Genomic DNA, 9566 nt, shown 5'->3' on the forward strand with positions numbered 1-9566 from the left:
TGCCAATCAAGACTCCTTGGGATTCTGGAAGTTTGACATCCACCAGGAGGGTCACAGCCAGAGACCAGCTCCCCAGAAGAGACACATGGCACAGCTTAGAAGGCGCACCAGTTGTACACCCAGAAAACTAAGCAGCAGGGATGGGGGAAGTGGTGAGTCACAGTGACCATACTTACCAAGCACCTGGTCACCTGAGCTGCTCAGTCCTGGGAAGGGCACAAAACACGCCCAACCAAGTCTGTGCCTTTGTGGAGTACCCAAAAACCTAAACCTGAATGGCTTAGACCTGGGAAGTCCACTAAACCCAGGGCCCACCTCTGACAGTTCCTGACAGAGCAACCTAGACCCTGAGCAGTGTAGATTGGGAAAGCACACACGCTGTGAGCGGGGGCAAACCCAGTGTGGCTGAGACACTGGGAGCACTCCCCACAGATGCCAGTGATGTTTGCAGTGTTCCTCCCTCCCCACAGGACGATTGAATAAGTGAGCCTAAAAAGTGACCACCATCGCCCCCTTGTGTTAGGGTGGAAATTAGACACTGAAGAGGCCAGCAAACAGAAGAAGCTAAAGTAAACAGAGGGAACTACTTTGGAAGTGACAGGTGCAATAGATTAAAACCCTGCAGTTAGCACCGACTACATAGGAAGGGGCCTATCGATCTTGAGACGTGTAAGCTGGATCAAGGAGTTATCTGAAAATGAACTGACCCCACACTGTTCACAACAACACCAGAGAAAGTCCTAGATATATTTTTACTATTATCATTTTTTAATTAAAAAATTTCTTAAGTCCTCTATTACTCTTTAATTTTCATTTTTATAACATACTATTACTTTGCAAAAAAAGGACCAATTTTTAAAGTAGACTTCATATATATATATATATATATTATAATTTTTGTGACTTTGTTTTTTCCTTTAATATTGTATTTTTGAGAATCTAACCTCTACTCTAGATTTTTAAACTTTACCTATTGGTATTTGTTATCAATTTTGTACCTTTAAGAACCTTTAAGAATCTTCAGTACCCATTTTTACTTGGGAGTGAGATTACTGGCTGGATTTCTCTCTCCCCCTTTGGACTCTCCTTTTTATCCGCCAGGTCACCTCTATCTCCTCCCCCTTCTCTTTTCTACCCAACTCTGTGAATCTCTTTGTGTGTTCCGGGTTATGGAGAACACCTAGGGAACTGATTATTGAATGGATCTGTCTCTCTTCTTTTGAGTCTCCCTTTTATCCCCCTGGGCACTTCTGTCTCCTTCCTTCCTCTTCTCCTCTCTTCTCTGTGTAACTTCACGAACATCTCTGAGGGGTCCAGACTGTGGAGAGAACACAGGGAAGTGATTACTGGCTAGCTTGCTCTCTCCCCTTTTGATTCCCCCTCTTCTCCTTCTGGTCACCTCTATCTCCCTCCTCCCTCTTCTCTTCCCCATGTAACTCTGTGTACCTCTCTGGGTGTCCCTCACTGTGGAGAATCTTTGCATCATTAACCTAGATGTTTTATCATCAGTGCTGTATACATGGAGAAGTCTTGAGGCTACTGTAAGAATAAGACTGAAAACATCAGAGAACTCCTGACCCCAGGAAACATTAATCAATAGGAGATTGTCAAATGCCTCTGTACCTACACTGAAAACAAGCACCACCCAAGGGCCAAGAGGTTTCATAGAAAGACATACTATGCAAATCCTACAAACACAGGAACATAGCCCTGAGGTTCAATATACAGGCTGCCCAAAGTCACAACAAACCCACTGATATCTCAAAACTCATTACTGGACACTTCAGTGCACTCCAGAGAGAAGAAATCCAGCTACACCTATCAGAACACCGACACAAGCTCCCTAACCAGGAAACCTTGACAAGCCACACGTCCAACCCCACCCACAGAGAGGAACCTCCACAATAAAGAGGGACGACAGACTGCGAGAATACAGAAAGGCCACCACAAACACAGCAGTATACACACAATGAAAAGACAGAAAAATACCCAGCAGGTAAAGGAACAGGATAAATGCCCACCAAACCAAACAAAAGAGGAAGAGATAGGGAATCCACCTGATAAAGAATTAAGAATAATGATAGTGAAAATGATCCAAAATCTTGAAAACAAAATGGAGTTACAGATAAATAGCATGGAAACAAGGATCAAGAATATGCAAGAAATGTTTAATAAGGACCTAGAAAAAATAAAAAGAGTCAATATATAATGAATAATGCAATAAATGAGATAAAAAGCACTCTGAAGGAAACCAACAGTAGAATAATGGAGGTAGAGGTAGGATTAGTGAGGTAGAAGTTAGAATGGTAGAAATAAATGAAACAGAGAGGAAAAAAGAAAAAAGAATTAAAAGAAATGAGCACAATCTCAGAGACCTCTGGGACAATGTTAAACGCCTCAACATTCGAAACATAGGAGTCTCAGAAGAAGAAGACAAAAAGAAAGACCATGAGAAAATATTTGAGGAGATAATAGTTGAACACTTCCCTTAAATGGGGAAGGAAATAATCACCCAAGTCCAAGAAACTCAGAGAGTCCCAAACAGGATAAACCCAAGGTGAAACACCCCAAGACACATATTAATCAAATTAACAAAGATCAAACACAAAGAACAAATATTAAAAACAGCAAGGGAAAAACAACAAATAACACACAAGGGGATTCCCATAAGGATAACAGCTGATCTTTCAATAGAAACTCTTTAGGCCAGAAGGGAATGGCAAGACATACTTAAAGTGATGAAAGAAAATAACCTACAACCCAGATTACTGTACCCAGCAAGGATCTCATTCAAATATGAAGGAGAAATCAAAAGCTTTACAGACAAGCAAAAACTGAGAGAATTCAGCACCATCAAACCAGCTCTCCAACAAATGCTAAAGGATCTTCTCTAGTCAGGAAATACAGAAAGAGTGTATAAACTGAAACCCAAAACAATAAAGTAAATGGCAAGGGGATCATACTTATCAATAGTTAGTTTAAATGTAAATGGGTTGAATGCCCCAACCAAAAGACAAAGACTGGCTGAATGGATAAAAAAACAAGACCCCTATATATGTTGTCTACAAGAGACCCACCCTGAAACAAGGGACACATACAGACTGAAAGTGAAGGGCTGGAAAAAGAAATTCCATGCAAATAGAGACCAAAAGAAACCAGGAGTAGCAATACTCATATCAGGTAAAATAGACTAAAGTAGGACACTACATAATGATCAAAGGATCAATCCAAGAATAAGATATAACAATTATTAAATATATATGCACCCAACATAGGAGCACTGCAATATGCAAGACAAATGCTAACAAGTATGAAAGGGAAAATTAAAAATAACACAGTAATAGTGGAAGACTTTAATACCCCACTCACACCTATGAATAGATCAACTAAACAGAAAATTAACAAGGAAACACAAGCTTTAAATGATACAATTAGACCAGTTAGACCTAATTAATATCTATAGGACATTTCACCCCCAAAACAATGAATTTCACCTTTTTCTCAAGTGCACACGGAATCTTCTCCAGGATAGATCACATCCTGGGCCATAAATCTAGCCTTGGTAAATTCAAAAAAATTGAAATCATTCCAAGCATCTTTTCTGACCACAATGCAGTAAGATTAGATCTCAATTTCAGGATAAAAACTATTAAAAATTCCAACATATGAAGGCTGAACAACATGCTGCTGAATAACCAGCAAATCACAGAAGAAATCAAAAAAGAAAACAAAATTTGCATAGAAACGAATGGAAATGAAAACACAACAACCCAAAACCTGTGGGACACTGTAAAAGCAGTGCTAAGGGGAAGGTACATAGCAGTATAGACTTACCTCAAGGAACAAGAAAAAAGTAAAATAAATGACCTAACTCTACACATAAAGCAACTAGAAAAGAAATAAATGAAGAACCCCAGGGTTAGTAGAAGGAAAGAAATCTTTAAATAGGGGCAGAAATAAATGCAAAAGAAACAAAAGAGACCATAGCAAAAATCAACAAAGCCAAAAGCTGGTTCTTTGAGAAGTTAAATAAAATTGACAAACCATTAGCCAGACTCATCAAGAAACAAAGGGAGAAAAATCAAATCAACAAAATCAGAAATGAAAATAGAGAGATCACAACAGACAACACAGAAATACAAAGGATCATAAGAGACTACTATCAGCAATTATATGCCAGTAAAATGACAAGTGGAAGAAATGGACAAATTCTTTTTTTTTTCTTTCAATATTTTTATTTTATTATTATTTTTATATGTACCACAGCTTTCTTATATAAAGACACAAATTCTTAGAAAAGTACAACTTTCCAAAACTGGACCAGGAAGAAATGGAAAATCTTAACAGACCCATCACAAACATGGAAATTAATCAGCAGTCCTCCAGCAAACAAAATCCAGGACCAGACGGCTTCACAGCTGAATTCTACCATAAATTTAGAGAAGAGCTAACACCTATCCTACTCAAACTCTTCCAGAAAGTTAAAGAGGAAGGGAAACTTCCAAACTCATTCTATGAGGCCACCATCACCCTAATAACAAAACCTGACAAAGATCCCACAAAAAGAAAACTACAGGCCAATATCACTGATGAACATAGACACAAAAATCCTTAACAAAATTCTAGCAAACAGAATCCAACAACATATTAAAAAGATCATACATCATGACCAAGTGGGCTTTAGCCCAGGGATGCAAGGATTCTTCAATATATGCAAATCAATCAATGTAATATGCCACATTAACAAATTGAAAAATAAAAACCATATGATTATTTCAATAGATGCAGAGAAAGCCTTTGACAAAATTCAAAATCCACTTATGATTAAAAAAAAACAAAAAAAAACAAACAAACAAAAAAAAAAACCCAAAACTCCAGAAAGCAGGAATAGAAGGAACATACCACAACATAATAAAAGCTATATATGACAAACCCACAGCAAACATTATTCTCAATGGTGAAAAGTTGAAAGCATTTCCCCTAAAGTCAGGAACAAGACAAGGGTGCCCACTCTCACCACTACTGTTCAACATAGTTTTTGAAGTTTTGACCACAGCAATCAGAACAGAAAAAGAAATAAAAGGAATACAGATTGAAAAAGAAGAAGCAAAACTCTCACTATTTGCAGATGACATGATCTTATACATACAAAATGCTAAAGACTCTACCAGAAAACTACTAGAGCTAATTAATGAATACAGTAAATTTGCAGGATATAAAATCAACACACAGAAATCCCTTGCATTCATATACAATAACAATGAGAAAACAGAAAAAGAAAATAAGGAAACAATTTAATTCACCATTGCAACAAAAAGAATAAGATACTTAGGGATATATCTACCTAAAGAAACAAAAGACCTGTATATAGAAAACTATAAAACACTGGTGAAAGAAAGCAAAGAGGACACAAATAGATGGAGAAATATACTGTGTTCATGGATCAGAAGAATCAATATGGTGAAAATGAGTTTACTAACCAAAGCAATCTATAGAGTCAATGCAATCCCTATCAAGCTATGAACGGTATTTTTCAGATAACTAGAACAAATAATTTCACAATTTGTATGGAAATACAAAAAACCTCGAATAGCCAAAGCAATCTTGAGAAAGAAGAATGGAACTGGAGGAATCAACCTGCCTGACTTCAGGCTCTACTACAAAGCCACAGTCATCAAGACAGTATGGTACTGGCACAAAGACAGAAATATTGATCAATGGAACAAAATAGAAAGCCCAGAGATAAATTCACACATCTATGGACACCTTATCTTCGACAAAGGAAGCAAGAATATGCAATGGAGAAAACACAATCTTTTTAACAAGTGGTGATGGGAAAACTTGTCAACCACTTGTAAACAAATGAAACTAGAACACTTTATAACACCATATACAAAAATAAACTCAAAATGGATTAAAGATCTAAACATAAGACCAGAAACTATAAAACTCCTAGAGGAAAACATAGGTAAAACACTCTCTGACATACATCACAGCAGGATCCTCTATGACCCACCTCCCTGAATATTGGAAATAAAATAAAAAATAAACAAATGGGACCTAATTAAACTTAAAAGACTTTGCACAAAAAAGGAAACTACAAGCAAGGTGAAAAGACAGCCTTCAGAATTGGAGAAAATAATAGCAAATGAAGCAACTGACAAAGAATTAATATCAAAAATATACAAGCAACTCCTGCAGCTCAATTCCAGAAAAATAAATGACCCAATCAAAAATTGGCCAAAGAACTAAACAAATATTTCTCCAGAGAAGACATACAGATGACTGACAAACACATGAAAAGATGCTCAACATCACTCATTATTAGAGAAATACAAATCAAAACCACAATGAGGTACCATTTCAAGCCAGTCAGAATGGCTGCTATCCAAAAGTTTACAAGCAATAAATGCTGAAGAGGGTGTGGAGCAAAGGGAACCCTCTTAAACTGTTGGTGGGAATGCAAACTAGTACAGCCACTATGGAGAACGGTGTGAAGATTCCTTAAAAAACTGGAAATAGAACTGCCATATGACCCAGCAATCCCACTGCTGGGCATACACACTGAGGAAACTAGAATTGAAAGAGACACATGTACTTCAATGTTCATTGTAGCACTGTTTATAATAGCCAGGACATGGAACCAACCAAGTTGTCCATCAGCGGATGAATGGGAAAGAAAGCTGTGGTACATATACACAATGGAATATTACTCAGCCATTAAAAAGAATACAGTTGAATCAATTCTAATGAGGTGGATGAAACTAGAACCTATTATACAGATTTAAGTAAGCCAGAAAGAAAAACACCAATACAGTATAGAACAACAGACTGGTTCCAAATAGGAAAAGGAGTACGTCAAGGATGTATATTGTCACCCTGCTTATTTAACTTATATGCAGAGTACATCATGAGAAATGCTGGACTGGAAGAAACACAAGCTGGAATCAAAATTGCCCGGAGAAATACCAATCACCTCAGATATGCAGATGACAACACCCTTATGGCAGAAAGTGAAGAGGAACTAAAAAGCCTCTTTCTGAAAGTGAAAGAGGAGAGTGAAAAAGTTGGCTTAGAGCTCAACATTCAGAAAACGAAGATAATGACATCTGGTCCTATCACTTCATGGGAAATAGATGGGGAAACAGTGGAAACAGTGTCAGACTTTATTTTTCTGGGCTCCAAAATCACTGCAGATGGTGACTGCAGCCATGAAATTAAAAGACACTTACTCCTTGGGAGGAAAGTTTTGTCCAACCTAGATAGCATATTCAAAAGCAGAGACATTACTTTGCCAACAAAGGTTTGTCTAGTCAAGGCTATGGTTTTTCCTGTGGTCATGTATTAATCTGAGAGTTGGACTGTGAAGAAGGCTGAGCACCTAAGAATTGATGCTTTTGAACTGTGGTGTTGGAGAAGACTCTTGAGAGTCCCTTCGACTGCAAGGAGATCCAACCAGTCCATTCTGAAGGAGATCAGCCCTGGGATTTCTTTGGAAGGAATGATACTGAAGCTGAAACTCCAGTACTTTGGCCACCTCATGCGAAGTGTTGACTCACTGGAAAAGACTCTGATGCTGGGAGGGATTGGGGGCAGGAGGAGAAGGGGACGACAGAGGATGAGATGCCTGGATGGCACGACTGACTCGATGGACGTGAGTCTGAGTAAACTCCGGGAGTTGGTGATGGTCAGGGATGCCTGGCGTGCTGTGATTCATGGGGTCGCAAAGAGTTGGACATGACTGAGCGACTGAACTGAACTGAATGAATGCATATATATATATATATATATAATTTATAAACATGGTAATGATAGGTAATGATAACCCTGTATGTGAGATAGCAAAAGAGACATAGATGTATAGAACAGCCTTTTTGACTCTGTGGGAGAGGTCGAGTGTGGGATAATTTGGAAGAATGGCATTGAAACAGTTGTATTATCATATGTGAAATGGATAACCAGTCCAGGTTCAATGCATGATACAGCATGCTTGGGGTTGGTGAACTGGGATGACCCAGAAGGATGGTATGGGGAGGGAGGTGGAAGGGAGGTTCAGGATGGGGAACACATGTACACCTGTGGCAGATTCATGTCAATGTATGACAAAACCGGTACAATATTGTAAAGTAATTAGCCTCCAAAATAAATAAATAAATAAAGTGAAAACATACACACACTAAAAAAAAAAAGAAAGAAAGAAAGAAAGAAAAATAGTAGAAGGAAATAAATCTTAAAGATCAGAGCATAAATAAAGGAACAATAATAAAGATTAATAAGACTAAAAGCTGGTTCTTTGAGAAGATAAAACTGACAAACAACTATCCAAACTCTTCAAGAAAAAAAGGAAAAGAATCAAATCTGCAAAATTAAAGTGAAAAAGGAGAGGTTATAACAGACAATGCAGAAATAAAAAGGATCATAAGAGACTATTATGACCAACTATATGCCAGTGAAGCAGACAACCTGAAAGAAATGGATCTATTCTTAGAAAAGTTCAATCTTCCAGGACTGAACAAGGAAGAAATAGAAATGATAAACAAGCAATTATAAGTACTGAAATCGAAACTGTGCTAAAAAATCTTCCAAAAAATAAAAGCGCAGGGCCAGACAGTTTCACAGGTGAATTCTATCAAATATTTGAGAAGAACTTATGTGTATTCTTCAGAAACTCTTCCAAAAAATTGTAGAGGAACTAACACTTCCAAACCCATCCTACGAGACCACCAATACTCTTATACCATAACCAGACAAAAGGCAGCACATAAAAAGAAAATTACAGTTCAATATCACTGATGAAAATAGATGCAAAAATCCTCAACAAAATTCTAGCAAACAGAATTCAAAAGCACGTTAAAAAGATGGTACACCATGATCATGGGTTTCTCCCAGGGATGCAATGATTCTTCAATATACACAAATCCATCAGTGTGATATATCATATTAACAAATTGGAAAAATAAAAAAAGCCATGTGGTACTCTCAATAGATGCAGAAACTGCTTTTGTCAAAATTTTACACCCTTTCATGATAAAAATTCTTCAAAAAATGAGCAAAGAAGGAACCTACCTCAACACAATAAAGGCCATATATGACAAACACAGAACAAATGTTATTCTCAATGGTGAAAAACTGAAAGCATTTTCTGAAAGATCAGGAACAAGACAAGGGTGTCCGCTCTCACCACTATTTTTCAACATACATTTGGAAGTCCTGGCTACAGCAATCAGAGCAGAAAATGAAATAAAATAACTCCAGATTGGAAAATAAGTAAAAATCTCATTGTTTGACGACATGACACTACATATAGAAAACCCTAAAGATACCATCATAAAATTACTAAAGATAATCAGCTAATTTAGCAAAGTGTCAGGATACAAAATCAATACACAGAAATAACTTGCATTCTTATGCACTAACCATTAAACATCAGAAAAAGGAATTAAGAAATTAATCCCATTTACCATTGCAACTAAAAGAAAGAAATACCTAGGAATAAGCCTACCACAAGAGAGAAAATTTTGTATACAGAAAATTATAATACAATGATTAAAGAAATCAAAGATGGT

This window comes from Bubalus kerabau, chromosome 5, assembly GCF_029407905.1.
Source record: "Bubalus kerabau isolate K-KA32 ecotype Philippines breed swamp buffalo chromosome 5, PCC_UOA_SB_1v2, whole genome shotgun sequence".
NCBI lineage: Eukaryota > Metazoa > Chordata > Mammalia > Artiodactyla > Bovidae > Bubalus > Bubalus kerabau.